The sequence below is a fragment of the Ictidomys tridecemlineatus genome, chromosome 5, assembly GCF_052094955.1.
Source record: "Ictidomys tridecemlineatus isolate mIctTri1 chromosome 5, mIctTri1.hap1, whole genome shotgun sequence".
In the NCBI taxonomy this organism is placed as follows: Eukaryota; Metazoa; Chordata; class Mammalia; order Rodentia; family Sciuridae; genus Ictidomys; species Ictidomys tridecemlineatus.
This window is the reverse complement of record NC_135481.1, coordinates 87,286,341-87,304,079: the sequence shown is the minus strand read 5'-3', so window position 1 is coordinate 87,304,079 and position 17,739 is coordinate 87,286,341.

Genomic DNA, 17,739 nt, shown 5'->3' with positions numbered 1-17,739 from the left:
AGTTTACTTGTTGGCTCTGGAGTGGTTAGAAAAGGGCATAGTGGTGTGGGGCTGATGGAGGAGGTGGTGAAGGTATGGGCTCTGGATGGGTCAGTTCACTTATGAAAGCAGTTCACATATTTCTAGCAAGTGGTTAACCCTGGGAGGAGCAGTTTCTCCAGGGCCAGCAAGACCCCAAATGTCAAAGCCTCAGAGATAAAGAAAATAAAAAAGTATAATTAAAACACTCTCCAACGGTGATGTCTCTAACTCAGGGAAGAAAAGGGACTTCTGGTGTCATTCCCACAAGTGTTGTCCCTGTGGAAAGAAAATACTTGACCTAACTAGACATATTTGGGGATGATAGTATCCAAAAGTGTGATGGCAACGCTGAGAATGAAGGCGGTTGTTCTGAGTGGGATAGGAGTGGCCATGTGTGCAGGAGACTGTTCCTTAAAGAAGTGAAACAGGTATTCTGCTGAGAACTGTTAAGTGCGAAAGAAAAGGGACATGAAACAGGAAATGACAAACTGTATGTGACATCATAACTCTCAGCTGGAAAGTGGCCACCTCCTACAGACAGCACCCTGAGTCAGTGGCCTCAACTGTTAGAAGCATCGCCATTACTTTTTCCAAGTGTTGCAAACAGAGAAACCGAGACTCCAGTTGCCTAGGGAAAGCTGCATTTGTACAAAACCCTACATTGAGCTTTTTTACATCTCGGTTGTACTGTTGGGTTTCAGCAATATTTTCTGAGCCCTGTTTAGAAAATTATACTTATATGGTGTTGCGTACTTAGAGGAAAATTGAATATTTATTTTTTTTAACAAAATTAGAAAACAAGCTTGGAGAAAGGGACTGTGTGAAAATAAAAAAAAAAAAGATTTAACAAATAATTTATCCTCTTCATCCCTCTCCTCCTAATGCATCTATCAAACAGGCATGCTCCCTGGGAGAATTTGTGCAACAGGATTCCTCCAGATGCAAATAGAGACATGAACACTTAAAACCAGGAGAGCAGTAATTAGGAAAATGGCTTTCAACCACCTGGTGAATGAGAAGTGGCAGTCAAGGAAACACAACCATGAGTCTACTCTCCAAAGGAGAAGGCAGTTGACTTCCTCATTTATTATTTTAGTGTCTTAGGGGAAAGTAAAACCTACAGAGTGATTTATTGTCAAATTTCCACTACTCTTCTACAAGTTTCAATGGTGTAAAGTGGGCAGAAGTGTGAGACTGATGTTCTGGTAAAGTTGAATGAAGTAAGGGGAGGTCATGGGGGTGCACTTGGAGACCTGGTTTTTTGAACCCAAGTCCAATAACTGGGACCCCTTCCCTTCTCCACTTGAAAAGTCCTCACCTGAACTGGGCTATGTCTACATGATGCAGATAATGCAGCCACTGGATACTAGAAACCACTAGGTGGCATTTGTGATTTATTACTTTCCAAACAGAGATTTTTTAAAACATCTTTGCTGATACTTTGCTTTGCTTAGACTGAACAAGACATTTAACATTCCAAAGCATTCCGTTCAAGAAATGAATAGTAGATTCTCTTTGTGGAGCTCTAAGGGTGTGTGTGTGTGTGTGTGTGTGTGTGTGTGTGTGTGTGTGTGTGTCTAAGAGAGAGAGAGGTGGGGGGGAGATGGGGGTGGTGACTAGCTTGAAAAGTTGAATTTTAGATCATCTGCATTCTTCTTCAGGTCCTCTCTGACCCCACACCATCAGCTTACATAAGTAATTACTTGTCTACAATTAAGCTGTAAATAATGCAATCACTCCATTCTTGTCCCATCACTCCAGTCCCAACCACAACAAATAGTGCTAATCACATACTTATTCAAGTGTGTAATTATTCACAGTTAAACTTCTGTCACTTTCACCCTGTTTGGAAACAGCAGAACACAACCTGTAATTAGCAAATGTGGCTCCAGGCACTTTTGCTTGGGAGTACGCCAGGGATTCAGCACCTAGGCGCTCCTTTGATCTGGGAGCTGGCAAGGCGCCTCACCCTGAGGCCACAGTGCTATCAGCACTCTGCAAGTCACTGAGATCAATGAATATGTCAAAGGCATCTATCCCAAATCACATATTACTTCCCTCTCTCACTGTGGTTTCTGCCTTTAGTATATATTTCATAGACTTTCCTTTTCTTTTTGAACCTTTTGACTTCAGTTTAAAGGGTTACCAAAAAGGTCTCCAAGCCCTTGTGTTTTCAACTTGGGTTAAAAATGAAAGTCCCAGAAGTCCTGCTTGAAGGTCCCTGTTCTTTCTTAATTTCGCTGCTTCCTTGAAGACAAGCACAATGGAGGAGATATGACCTCTGCTGCCGCACAAGATCCACAAGGAAAAAGGAAACCAAAGACTTTTGTCCAGTCCTTGTGTGCACCACTCCCCCTCCCAATCCCCACCGCTCAACTGTACAGCAAAAAGGTACTCTGCTTGCGGAGGAGTCCAGGTAAACTTCAGATGTCTCAGAGCAAATCCACTACATTTTATTAGAGGAACAGGTCTGCAGTACAAATCCTTCCCAAGAAGAAATAACAGTGTCCTCCTAGGTGAGATATAGGACTCCATAGCAGACTTCCTTCTCCTTCAGAACATTGTAAGCCTTCAGATGTGAGGTAGTGCTTTGCATAAAAATACATTGAGCCCATAGCAAAGAATAGGGAGCCATAATGCCATGGTGTATGCATCCATGAATCAGATTTCTATTTGCCTGTTATATTAAGACTGATCATTTGCTGGTTTGAGGAAAAGTGATTTTACCTTCATTAAAACCTCCAATGGCAATTACCTAATGAAAACAAGTTTGCATATCCAGAGTGGTTTAATATCTTTCTCTCCCGACATGCTCAATTAAGACAGCAGTTTTTCACTTCAACCAAACATGAATACTCTTCACAGTAGAAGGATAAAGAGAACTGCAGCTCCCTGCATACAAACACAGGGCAGACTGGTTCTAACCATAACAAAACTAGTTTTTAAAATAATATTTAGAGTTCTCAAAGGGAAGAACAACTCTACAAGCATGTATCAGGGAAGATGGTCCTCAGAATAGAAAGATTCCGTGGGTAGAAGATGAAGTGCAAGCTACTGAGGGATGTGGTCTGGCTGACTAACTTCACCAAATGAGCCAAATTAGCCCTGGCAAACAGGGAGGTGACAGATGTGTGAGCCAGATTGTCATGATGTTTTTATTTTATAATTTTTTTTTAAAGATGAAATACTACGATTGCTGCCATGAGAGCAAAGTAGACTAGTACTGAGTAGTTATCTGGTGATTTTGATTAATACAGACTGACAAGCAATCTGGAGGATTAGTCAAAAACAAACCAAAAAAGACTTCTATTTTCTTCTACAGCAGTGATTTTTTTTAACAGACTTTGAAATTTAGTGTTTTTAAATCAACAGATAAAGTTGTACATTTGATTTTTAAAATATAGCCTCAGACAGGACTCTCATTATTTTGAAACTCATTTATGAAAGATCTTACTATGCAGTACACTGATGTAATAACAAAACCTACCAGCACTGCTGGTGTAGAAGACAAGTGCAAAGACACCTCACCTCTCCTGTCCTATCCACTTCTAAGAGGACTGAAAGACTTTGTATTTTTTTTAAAAATTTTGGTACTGGGGTTGGAACCCAGGAGAGCTTTACCACTGAGCCATATTCCCAGCTCTTTACATTTTTTATTCTGAGAAAAACTTTCACTAAATTGCTTATGGCCTTACTAGGTTGCTGAGAATGGCCTCGAGAACTTGCCATCCTCCTTCCTCATCCTCCCAAGTTACTGGGATTACAGGGACCTGCCACCATGCCCAGCAGAATGACTTTTAAAAAACTAATTTCTCTCCCAGTTTCAGAGCAGGAAACTTCATCTGTGTCTGCAACTATTTCTATATCTCATTGGAGAACTATAACCAAAATAGTTATGTTCAGCCCTAAATGTGACACATCACTAATCAATCCACTTCTTGCCATTCCCACAGCTACTACCTTAGCCTGGGCCAGTCATCCTTTACCTGGTCTCCCATGAACATCTCAGCATTCTCTTTATGCATTTCTCCTCATAGAAGGAACATGGATATTCAAACCTAAATCTGATCATGTTACACTCTTATTGAAAACTCTCCAGGGCCTTCCAGCTGTACCTGGAATATGCCTTGTGATGACTTATAGGGACCCACCTGATCCTCTTTCTACCTGGTTCCCCTTCTTCACGTGTATTGCACACTCTGGCCAGTCTCACTGCTCTTTCAGCTCAGAGTCATGCACGCCTCCTGCCTTTCAATTGGATTGTTCTTCACCCAGATTTGCCAACAGGCTCAGTTTACGCAGCTGGCCCCTGACTCCATGCTATCTAACAACTGTCCCTTTAGTCTCAGTCCTGTGATTCTTTCATGACACATATCACCATTTGTAATTGCTCGTTTTGTACTGATACCCACTAGAATATAAGTTTTATGAGGCAGTCTAGTCTGTCTCATTCACTACTGGATTGCCAGTTTCAACACTAATATCCACAATCTAGCACACACCCCCTCAAACTTATTTGCAAAAAAAATGAATAAATATAACTGGATCAATCCAAAGATCTAAACCTGCAATATGGAAATTGCCTTTTGTGAGTTCTTAGAGTAACTGCTGAGTAAATAGGAGCAGTGAGTAACATTTTCTCCCTACATTTTATTTTGAAAAATTTCAAACACACAGGGGAAGGAATTTTGTAATAAACATCCTCCAGGTTGGACTATTAATATTTCATTGTACTTGTTTTATCACAAAGCTAGATGTCTACCTGTCCTTCTATCTATAATTTAATCCATCTTGGTTTTGGTGACTTTCAAAGAAAACTGCAGACAGCAATATATTTCCTCCTAAATACTTTGGCATGCATTTTATTAACTACAGTTTAATATTTGTTTAAAGTTTCTCATTTGGTGTGAAGTTTACATATAATGAAATGCATAAATCAAGAAAATGTTCACTAGTGCTTAACAAATGCATACATCTATTTAACCCAAATTGCTATCCAGATACGAAGAGTATCTGTGCCTCTTAAACTGCAATGACATAATCTTTTTCTACCTTAGATTAGTTCTACCAATTCTAGAATTTCATATGAAAAGAATTGTGTACATATTCCTTTGTATATGACTCTTTTCACTTAACTATGGTTTTGAGAATCATTGAAGCTGTTGCTCATGAGTCATGGATCTCTTCTTATTTCTATGTGGTCCATTGTATGACTACACCATAAGTTAACTGACAAGTCCCCTGTTAATAGATACCTAGTGAATTCCTAGTTTGAGGCTATTATGAATAAAGCATCCACGATCATTCATATAGAAGTATTTTTATGGGCACAGTTTTCACTTCTTTTGAATAAATCCCTACAAGTGGAATATGGGTTACTAATAATGTTGGGTAATAGGCCACATGTTTAGTGATATCAGAAACTTTCAAAAGTTCTTTCAAAGTGGAGGCACAATTTTATTTTTCCACCCACAATGTATGAGTTCCATTACAACCTTGCCAACATGTGATGTCATGAGCCTTTTGTACTTTAACCATTCTTAGGAATATTTAGTGGTATTAAATTGGGCTTTAATTTGCATTTCCCTGATAATTAATGATACTGAGTGCTTTTTCATAAACTTGAAACCATTTGTTTATTTTTCTTTTGAAAAATGTTTGTTTAAATATCTTGTTCACTTTCTATTGAGTTGTTGATGTTTCTGTTATCAACTATTGTGGTTTGGATGTGAGGTGTCCCCCAAAAGCTCACTTATGAGACAATGCAAAAGACTTAGAAATAAAACAGTCAGGTAATGAGAGCCTTAACCCAATCAGTGAATTAATCCCCTAATATGGGGTTAACTAAGTGGTAATTGAAGGTAGGTAGGGTGTGGATCAAGGAGGTGGGTCACTGGGGTGCATGCCTTTGGGTATATAGTTTGTATCTGGAAAGTGGAGTCTCTCCTCCTTTCTCTCTGCTTCCTGGTGTGATGTCTTGAGCTGCTTTCCCCCACCACACTCTCCAATCATCATGTTAGCCCCAAGGAAGGTAGGTGGTTGGTCACGGACTGAGACCTCTGAAACTGAGAGCCCCAATAAAAATTTCCTCCTCTCATTGTTCCTTTCAGGTCTTTTTGTCCCAGCAGTGAAAGAGTTGACTAAAACATTGAGTTATATGATTTCTTTATATAACCTGGATTTGCAGCATGAAGTCCTCTATCAGATACATTTTGCAAACATTTTCTCCCAGTCTGTGGCTTATTTTCATTTTCTTAACTTAGTTCTTTTGATTAAAAGAAGAGAAGGGTTTTATTTTATGGTGGCTAGATCAATCAGCTCTTATAGTTATTGCTTTCTCTGACCTCAGAAAAAACTTTGTCTTGGGAGGCTGATGCAGGAGGACTACAAATTTGAGGCTAACCTCAGCAACCAAGCAAGGCGCTAAGCAATTTAGCAAGACCCTGTCTCAAAATAAAAATAAATAAATAAAAGGACTGGGCTCTGTGGTTAAGTGCCCCAGGGTTCCATCTCTATTATCAAAAAGAAAACTTTTTCAATCTCCAATTCATGAGGATACTCTTCTTCATTTTTCCATAGAAGGTTTTACCTTAAACCATGCCCTATTTTGAATTAATTTTTGTGTGTGATGTAAGGAGGACTTGGAGGTTCTTGATTTTTTGCTTTGTTTTATTTTTCTGTGTGGATATTCAACTGTTGCAGCAACATTTGTTAAACAACTTTACTGAATGCCTCTCTTTGTTATCTTTGTCAAAAAATCAAGGTGATATACAAATATGGGTTGACTTCTGGACTTTCTATTCTGCTTTATTGATTTATATGTTGATCCTTATGTCTATACTGTACTTAATTATTGTAGGTTTATGGTAAGTCTTCAAATGAGACAATTGAAGTCCTCTGATCCCCTTACTCCCCACCCACTGCTTTGATTATTCTAGGTTGTTTACACTTCCATGTCAATGTTAGAGTCAGTTTGCTAATTTCTACAAAAATTCTATAGATATTTTGATTGATAATACAATAAATTGGATTAGAACTTTTTTGATCAAGTGTATAATCCCTAACGTTTATCTCTAACCAGTTTTCTCTTATACTTTGGAGACTCCTGTCTGGTTTTTGTTGGAAGTTTCTTTAAATTAAGATGTCGAATCATTGGGTTTCCCCTGCTACAAATAACAACCAGTTTTTTCAAATAAACTTAATAGCTTTATGCCCATAATCTTATTTGGTGCAGGCATAAAAAACAAACCTCATGAGTGAGAAATTATTTTTTTCCGAATTACACATAAAATGCCTGAGACCCAAAGAATCTAAATAATTTGCTCAAGTTCAGTCAGTTAGAAAGGGAAAAATTGAATTCAGATGCTCTTATTCTGAAACTTAAATGTCCCAGGAAACTGGATTTTATTATCCTTTATTACTCTTTATCCTATGAGGGAGGGGTTTGTATGAGCTGGGATCCAAATGGTAAAGGATAGGAAGATGAGACAAGGTCATTTTGTGATGATAAAAGAAGCAAAGACCTTCATAGGGAGTTATCCTGGGTGGCTTTATCTTGAGATACCCAGAGCCACAGGATGTCACTGAGGTCTGGGGGCCCGGAGTACTTAAGACAACGTGGAAATGGAGGGCAAACAGCCTTTCTCCTGATTTGGCCAGGCAAAGCTCTGACTATAGGCTGACCATCTAAAAACAGCCTGTTCTAATGCCTTTAGCTGCCTGAGAATATTTATATCTTGAGAAATTCACATGTGATACACTTGGCAATAGCTGCAGGGCACTGGTCCCTCCTCCTCCCCTCAGATGCGCTCAGGGCAGCAGAGAGAACATAGAGATTCACAAATGAGCTTTCTTTGTAGGGCACTGTCTGCTTTGAAATTCTTCATTAAATCTTTTTCACAAATAAATTGCCCAGTGTCCATGGGGAATATTTCCATCTTTTAATCATATGCAGTTTGAATTGACTCTAGAGTTGCTATGTGCATGGTAGTGCTGGTGTGGAGGGCTCTGGCAAGAGAAGGGGGTCAGACCTTCAGAAGCCCAGCCCTTGATATGTCTTTTGAATGTGAATAACAAAAGGAGGCCCCAAAGGGAGCAATTGGAGTGAGCTTTAGTTTTGTGATGTGTTTAGCACCCGTTGCAAGTGGAATTTTAAAATGGTAAAAGTTAATTATGCACCCTACCTATTGGCTTCGTATTGGTTCCAGAAGTGAAATCTTAGGGCCCAACTTTCCTCTCATAGACTGCTGAGCCATGCTAGATTAGAAGTTTAAATAAAATGTCAAGTATTTGATTGCCATGGAAACATTAATACAAAGTGGACCCAGTAGCACTTTGTTCCGTAGAATCACAATGATATGAATTACCTTGGTCTCAAGACACCTTTGGAAATGGCCAGAGCTGAATCCTTGAAAAATGAGTCATTCTTGCACAAAGCAAGAAATGGTGTGGCATGTTCCTACTCGGTCATGTCACTATGCACATAGCTATGAGTTGGACAAATTCCAGTGTCTTTGAAAAGCTGGGAACAGGTAATGCAGGCAGGCATTACTCTGGCCTGATCGTTTCTTCTCCTGGAAGAACCAGTGACAATGGGGTGCCAGCTTTCCTGGTCTGTAATCCTAGGCGGGGAGGAAATATGTCAAGACGGGTGCCAGTCACCTGGGGGTAAAGCTCAGGAAGGTGCCGCATGCACTTTGGGGCCCGCTCCAGGACCTCTCCATGGAACACATGTTCCAACTGCCTCCTCCAGCCTGATTAACAGAGCACTGCTGATTATGTTATGCAAATGATAGGAGATGGATTTCACATTTCCCCCAGCCAGGCTTTGCACAGCTTTGCATTTATTATCCCCCTTTAAAAATACAGAGTCCTCAGAGAAGGGGAATGGCTGGTTTCTATTTGTTTGCCAGTAGAGTTGGCACAAACCTGTCAAGCAATCATCCTGGGCTGTGATCTGCAAAGCTGCCCTTTGTTGTTCAATTTCCCCCATCCCCCAGATTGTTTACAAGACACACAGAGACATCTGCACGCCTCAAAACAAGTTATTTCCTGATTCTGCAAAAACTTGTCAGCCTGGGTGATGAAAATGTTACAGCATTTGCTGACAAGCCATCAGATAAACCCAGAGTTACGTCCCCAGCACCTTGTCCTCATTCACAGCTCAGGACGGTAAATACTTAGCAGGTCCTGGTTCTAGATGATTGTGCAATCAACTCTCTGCCCCTTGGCACTTCTGCTTTCTACTCATTGGTGTTAGTCCATCAGAGGAAAATAGTGACTACAGTTCCCTCTCTGAAAATAGAAGGATTAAGCTTGTGTTTGCTGCATGACAGGTAAGATCTCAAAGTCAAGTTTGTGTTTCTTAGTTTCACATAAAAGTCTTTAAAGAGTGTCCACAATTCAATTATTTCTGAACTACATATCATGGCAAGATGTTTCCTTCTATTCCTACTGTAGCTGTGGATGTCAAGAAAACACATACAGCTTTCTATAAACCTTTCCTCCCTCCCTCCACTCAGCTCCCACCCCAAGAAGGAACTAATGTAATTTGAGTAAAATGAGCAACTGGAAATTAATGGAGCAAAGATCAGCTGACATCTCCAATTCCTCCAGAAGAATTTGTATGATGATTTCTCCTGATTTACAAGATATAGCCCAGCAGAAGTAGGAGCTCATCAAAGTGGGGAAAAAATGGCTGCTTGTCATAACTTGGAAAGAGCTCCACAGATCTTTGTCAAATGGGAATAAAACTCTGTGGCTCTAGAAAGGTTTATTAAATCAGAGATTTATAATCCAGCTTTGCAAATAGCTACTCGCCACCTACCTCCAGTGAATCATGGCTTCTCCAGACATGTGGCAAAGAATACTGTGTGTGTTCACACACACATCTCATATATATATATATATATATATATATACAGATATTAATATTGTACACGTGTATTTTTAAACAATTTTCCTTGACAATTATGCTGAGTGTTAATCGTGTTAAGATAATTAGATCTATGAGTGTGTAAACACTAGGCCTTGTAGGTTATAAATTAATAGCTTCTAACCATAGCAACTAACTTTTGCTGAACCCCTTTTTGAGCCAGGAGATTTGCAGATATCTTTTATTGCTTGGATTCATTCTGCAGAACAGATGTTGTCTCCATTTTTTTAGATGTGAAAACCAAGATAGTTTATATGATTGTTTGGGTTGTAATGTAACGTAGTCAAGATTCAAATACAAGTCTGTGCTGGTTCACTGTGTATGCTGTGCATATTAACAAGGAACCTTGTAATTTCCAGTGGCAGTAAAGCCAAAGCAAGCTGGCTAAAACAGTAAAGGGAATTTATTGTCTCACATAACCAAAAAAGACAAAGATTGGCTTCAGCGGAAGCTTGCTCCAGAGGTTTAAATGATATGGCCAAAGGCATGCTTTCTTGCAGTTTCTGCAACCTTATGTGTTACACAGGAACTTTACTCTTAGGCTCCACATTGTGGTACAGCAACTCTGCCTCTCCTCTTGGGTTACCAGCATGTCTCCCTGTTGGTACTCGATGGCACCTCTTCAATATGCCAACCAGTAGCTCTCAGAAAGAGGAAATTTCTCTTTCCTAGAATCCCAACAAATATCTTGCATAAACTACAGATTATGTTACAATTACACCCCCCATCCTTGAACCAATCCTTCATCCAGGGGAAATGTGCCAGTCAGGGCTCACATCTGTAGTCAAGGGTGGGATCAATCTCTCCCAAATCACATGAATAAGAAAGGAGAGCAGAGATATTGTCCCCAAAGCTGGTCCAAAACAACAACAAAAAGGTAAAAGACCAGTGTTTTCTATTCACTCTTCTATCTTAAAATGTTTAATAGAGATAATATAATAAAAAACATCCATGCAGTGAGCATGAGAGCAAACAAAGCAACATTCAAGGGCACATACTAAACCAGAGTTGAAAAAGACAAAAGGGTTGTTTCAGATAAGAAATAAAAAGGACAGAGCTCCAGAACAGAAAGTCTGAGTAGTTTTATTGCTGTTGCTGCTGCTGTGGTTTTGTTTTGTTTTATCAAGAAATAAGAGTCGTAAGAGAAATGCTGAAATACAAAGGTGGAGAAATCAATCACCTGAGGAAAAGAACGGGCCGGATGTATCTTTTCTTTTGACTAGAACAGTAGGTGAAATGATTTTCACGAGGCTAAGTAACAGATAACCAAGCCTGAAAATCCAGACATTCTAATCATATGAAATATCAAATTACTTCAGGTTTTTGAGCTGAGCACTACTATGCTAAAATGCTACCTGAGGAAGGTTTTCTATACTGTTCTGTATCTATGCCTGGGCTAGGTAGAGGGGAGATGTGATCCATGACCATAGAAAGAAGGCAAACCAGTACTTGGGAAGTGAGGTCATCATTGGTTAAAACCTGTGCTAAGCACCTCCTTGCCATTGTTGAGTGTGTCCCCCAAAGGTATTGGAAGTGTGATTTCCACTGTGGCGAGGTGGGAGGTTGCGGAACCTTTAAGAGGTGGGGCCTAGTGGGAAGACCTCAGGTCATTGGAGGTGCTATCTTCTGAAGGAATTAAGGTAGCCCTCATGGGGCCCCTGAGCTCTTAAGAGAGATAGTTACTATAAATGTGACCCTGACCCCCAAATGGCTTTCTGGCTTCCTGTTTGGCAATATAATCTCTTCCTCCCACTTGTACTCCTGCCATTGCCATCCACCACAAGGTGACCAAGATACCTAGACTTTAAGCATCCAGAACTGTCATCTAAATAAACCTCTTTTATTTAGAAAGTTTGCTGCCTCTGGTATTTTGGTATCATAGCAATAAAACAGACTAACATGCATCATACCATGGGTCAGGCTGTGGGCTAGACATAATACTAGGAGAAGTGATATAAAATGAATTAGTATTAGAAATAGACCCTGTTCTCCAAGAGGTCATGGTTCAAAAATGGAGGTAAATATGCTTGTCAACCACAGTCCAACATGACAGATAATGTACCAAGAGAAAAAATCCCATGGGGTGTATGTGAATGAACTAGAGAAATAAAGGAATCCCATCCTGAGCATGGAGCATCCTAAATTACCACTATGGTCTTGAAATGTATGGCAGTTCCTAGCTTAGCTAAATCTCAGGGAAGGCAAACGGAAAAGAGCGAAGGAAAGGAGAGAGGCAGGAAGGGAAGGATGGAGGGAGGGAGGAGGACAATGGTATTCTTAATTCTGTTGTTGAATAATCTGGGTCCCTCTCTTTTCCTTTTTCCAACTTTTCAGTAGGCCTGGCCTTAAAATGTCACCAAGAATAGCAGAAAATTGGAAGAAATGAACTATCATTTCCAGTAAAATTTAGCAAAAGAATATGGTTGGTTTGGGGTAATACAGTGGAATTTAATGTTTGCACATTTCTTATCTTTCCATACTCAATCTATGCTATGTGATAATTTCTTATATAATTTGTGTTATTACTCAGAGAAATGAGATGCTTTTTAAAAACTAAAACACGGATTTGGCACTAGGGAGATGGAAGGTACAGATCAATTAATAATATTATTTTTTCACTAATTGGAACTCTTCCAAGACACTAATGTATGCATATTAGACAGGGAATGGGAAGATGACAAACAGTTGTTTTGACCTTATAAAATAAAGCATTATTGTAAAGAAGCACTTTCAGGCATCAGTGGTTTCAGCTGAGAATTTTTCTCTACTGTAACTGAGAAATGTCACCCTGTCAGAGATTCTGGAAAGTGGATCAGAGGCAAGGGGTAGAGGACCAGCAATAATTTTGCCTGAACCTGAGATGTGTCATTCTCTAACTCTGGAGTATTTTTGTATTCTTACAAATATTCATTCATTGTGTAAGGTATTACTAAGAGACCCATATAGTATATTTATATCCTACTGAACCCATCACTTATTAATATAGCATTCATGCAGTGCCAGTTATACTGTTTCATCTTGCACTTTCTTTTTTCCTTCCTTCTGCAACTCATTTTTGTTCAATAATTCATTGAAATAAGCTCCCCTGAAATTTGGGAGAAATTAAATGTTATATCCACATTCATACCAAATTAATTAATCATGATTAATGTTCCTACAATGAATACAAAAGGAATTAATCATGATTAGCAACATATTGAAATGTGCAGCTCAGAGTTTGAGGTTTTCCTTGCTTGCAATGTTCTGTGGAAACCTTGAAAGGGTATCTATAGGTTTCGACTTCTTCATCCTTTCTTCTGTTTTTGTCGATGTTCTAAGTCATTGACTGAGACCTGTGAACAGAAGAGTTGAAAAGTACAAAACAAAAGTGTTGAGGAAAATGAAAATGGACCATTATTTTCCTTCTCCCAGGATCCAGGGGTAACTCCCTGGTAAGAAAGGGAGTCAGAAGCCATTAGGCCAAAGTTGGTGCACTGTGGCCCAGGAGTCAAATGCGACCTGCCACCTGACATTGTTTGTCACTTGTGTGTTGTCTACGGCTGCTTAGGTGATACTACTGCAGAGCAGAATTGTTGCAACAAAGAGAGACTATATGGTCCACAAAGCAAAAGTATGTACTATATCTAATCCTCTACAGCAAAAAAAAAAAAAAAAAAAAAGTCAACTCTTGCTTTAGATGGAGAAAGGAGATTAGATTTCTCACTTTAATGTCTTTCATTATCTTGAAAAAACATTATCCTATTTAAGAATAAGAATATGTAAGTGATGCTTACTGAAACTTCCTTGAAGACCATGACTCTAAATTTGGCTTTCCTGCCAAGCACAGTGCCAAACACAGTGGTTGGCACACAACAAGCCCTCGCTGTGTTATTCAGTGAATGAATAAATGAAGAATTTACTCCACAGACGTAGAGCAAGCACTTCATAATTTTTAATGCCTAACTTATATTTATGAAATAAGTAAAACTTTTTGTTGTTATTGATAACAATTTTGAGGTCAGATACTATAATATAAAAGACTATTCAGGTCTACAGGATTTACTTTGCATCCTAATTATTTAGCAAACATGCTTAGTGACAACAATGTGCTAAGCATATTTATTTTGCAGATATTAATTCATTTAATCCTCATGAAACCCTACAGTATATAGAGTATTAAATGAGGAAATGAACTCACAGAGATGGGAAGTGAGTCAGGTCACACAGGTGCAAAGTGTGGCGGTTCCCCGGCTAGCTTCAACCCTGCCTAGCAGTCTCGTCTCAGAAGATGGAGTTATGGTATATACTCTGCTGTCCTGAATTGTGTGTAAGATGCATTGCTTTTAAAAGACTGAGTAATGAGACAGATGCTTTGCTCTTACCTTGCTTACTTTGATTCCTCTCATTGAAAATGCCCCATCCAGGGTAATGCGTTAGTGCTTAGTGATCCCAAATCTCTAAAAGTGGATGCAACAGCTTTTAAAAAAAAAAAATGTGTTCAATTCTGAGGGGGAAAAAAATCCTCTGAAAAAAATCTAATCCTTCAGGAAATTCATTTTTATTAATTCCTGAGATGAGGATTTCAAAATTAGGTAGGATTTCAGATGTTCATTCAACTTATCTACTTTAAAATCACTCACTTTAAAATCAGTGTGAAGGGTTTAATTAAATGAAGAAAACATTAAAATATTTGATTTCCTACATCAGCCAGTTCTCAGTTCTCAGCAGAAAGCAACAAAATAAAATAAAAAAATAAATTCCTGGAAGGATATAATTGATTCATAGACTTGACCCCTGAAGAACCAGGATATGATAGTGAGCTAGAGTCTGTGCTTCAGTGGACGAGCTAATCTCATGACATAATAGCTGTCCAGCTGGGGAGCACGACTCAGACTCTGCTACTCCTGGCCACTTTCCATGGCCCTGACACACTCAGAGGACTTTAGCTATTTGTAAATATTTTCTCAATTGCCCACGTGTTGTTGTATCGCTACTTAAGGATTTAAAGATCTAGAAGAGTGACAATTTTATTTTTTAGCGTCTGGGGGATGAGGATCAAGAGTATCTGATCTGACGTCCTATCACCAAGTTTTACTGGGAATACCTAAAACATCTGAATTGCTCAGCCACTGAGTACCTAACATACACACTCTCTTTCTCTCTCTCTCTCATATACACACATAGAAATATTCATATAGATACAGATATCATCCAAAAGAAGACCACACTTACTACTTTTCTGTATTTTTCTGTTTTAATAGAACACTTTTCAAAAGAATGTTCCTTTCCCTAAATCTTCTGTCTGTAACTAAAAAATTATTTTTCCCCCATGGTGGTTAGTTCAGCAAGCTTTTTTTTTTAAGTCGATGTGACAAAAGATGAGGCATTTAGTATGAACGTTAAAACAGAGGGGGGTGTGTAAATTTTGTGTAGCTTATTAGTTAGTAGGAATCTATAATTTTGTCATTTTGCCTTAAAGTCATTCTTCATCCTTGAAGGAAAATGCTACATTTATCAATTTTAAAATGTGTACCTGATTTCATTTTTTTGTACTTGTAATTGAACTGTGCATCATTATTTGTACTTTCATTCATTTAACAAAAATTTGAGAGTCATCTAAGTGCTGAGTAAGTGCAGAAGGAGCACCTATCATTGGTCACTGGCCACTTTCAAGAAACAGACTACTGCTCCTTCAGAAGCCATTGCTAACATAGTTTTGATAGAGTCTCATCTATTGAGATTTTTAACCTTTTAAAACTGTCTACAATGCAGGATTTTTTTTCTAACAATCTAAAATTTTCTCTTATGAAATGTCATTTTAATTCAATAAATTATCAATTCAGGAATGTGGTAGATTATCAGAACAATGGCTCCTAATGAATTGTACCATTACTGTCCTCCCGTGGAATCAAGAGTGGAATCCATTTCCCCACTCATCAAATCTGGGCCAAGCATGATTTTTGTTTTGGCCATAAAGTTACAGAAATGACAATGTGTGGACTCTGGAACACAGGCCTCAACAGGTCTTACTGATTCCTCTTTCATTATCTTGGAATGCTGAGAGGTTAGTGGAGACAGAGAAGCCTATTTCAGTCTACTGGAGAATAAGAGGATGATGAAGGCGACTGGCAGCAGGCAGCACCAACCTCCAGATGGGGGAGGGAGGCCAATTCAGTCTTCCCAGCTCCACCTTCCATCTGTCTGATGACAATTACATGCATGATCCCCAGCCACCCAGTCCTCAGGATTGTGAAAAATACTATAATATTTCTGTTTTAAATGAATAATACGTGGATGGTTTGTTAAGCAGCAATAGATAATTGGAACAAAACGTAGTTATTAAATACCTATTACCACTAAATTTACCATTTTTGTATGCAGCTTCTCTAACTAGGCCCAAATTCTTCATAGCCATCTATAATTGATCATTTCCTCAAACTGGGTAGGATTTACTTACCAGATAAAATAAAATATTTCCACTAAGGATCATACTGGAAACACTTCAGTTTTTTCTTTGTGTATTTGCCCATTTTCTTGAAAAAACAATCATGGATTTCTACATAGTAACAATGATAAAGATTAACAGAAAAGATTACATGTTCTTTTTTCACAATTATTTAGAGTCATAATTCCAAGGTAGGAGGGACACAGGCATAAAAGGGTTAGTACAAGACCTCTGGGTGACATGATTGTAACTTCACATGTGGCTTAGCAAAGAATACTTGTGAATCTGCCAGTCTTTACTTCTAACAATGTAAGGCTGTTCATGTATTCCATGTGTACTCCTTGTCCAACAAAATCACAAATACCAAAAAGAACCCAGATTTTATAAAAACCAAAAAATTTGTTTAAGAAAGAAGATTTAGAACCTGCTAATGATTTTCATTAAGACCACAAGCTTATAAACACTAAAGAAAAATTAAAACAGAAACAAAAAAAACTTTCTACGTATCCCTCCTCACACCCAAATATGTATAAATATATAAATATATGCTTATGCTTAGGAAATCCTAATAAGTCTGTCCCTGACTTCAATTCAACCAGAGAAAGCTGGCTTCTGAGAGTGCACCTCCAAACTCTTTCCTATCTCAGTTTGCACCTGAAATGAATCTGAGTATCCTGGACCACTTGGCAGTGTGGTTGTGAGCATAAGAAAGCATCAGAATCATTCTTTTTCATTCTGGAAGAAGAAATATTTTGTTTTTCTATAGCAAAATATTGGAAGCTTCTTTCCTGGTTTCTACTTGGGTTTTTCTTGTTGTTGTTGTTGTTGTTGTTCAGAAACAGAACCTTCATGGCCTTCTATTCTACTGTGGAAAGGGGAATAAGACAAGTACATGCACCTGAGAGTCCCCATGTAGTGAGGTGTGTATGAAGTATGCTCTTAGCATTTGCACAAGAGAAGCCAAAAATAGCAGTTTCTCCCCCTACACTTTTTTTTTCTGACAAGTCAAAGCCTATTAAATAGCACCTCGGATCGTTTCATGAAAATTAGACTCATTTTTCTAAAATTGAAAAGATCCACCCAATTTTGCCTTATTACATAGCAAATTGATAGGCAGAATGAGATCATACTTTTTTCAGTGAGGTGAAAACCCAAAGTTCATCACATTTTCAGCTAGAAATTATTAGAAGTATACAGGACAGTTAAAATGATTTTAAAATTACAATATAAAAAGAGAACATCAATTTCAAGCATGATCTTTTAGAATATGAATTGTTGACTTGAATTGCATCTCAGATTTAATACATCCAGCCCCAAGGTAAATACTGTTAAGCAAGCTTGAACTAAGCTTAGCAGAGTT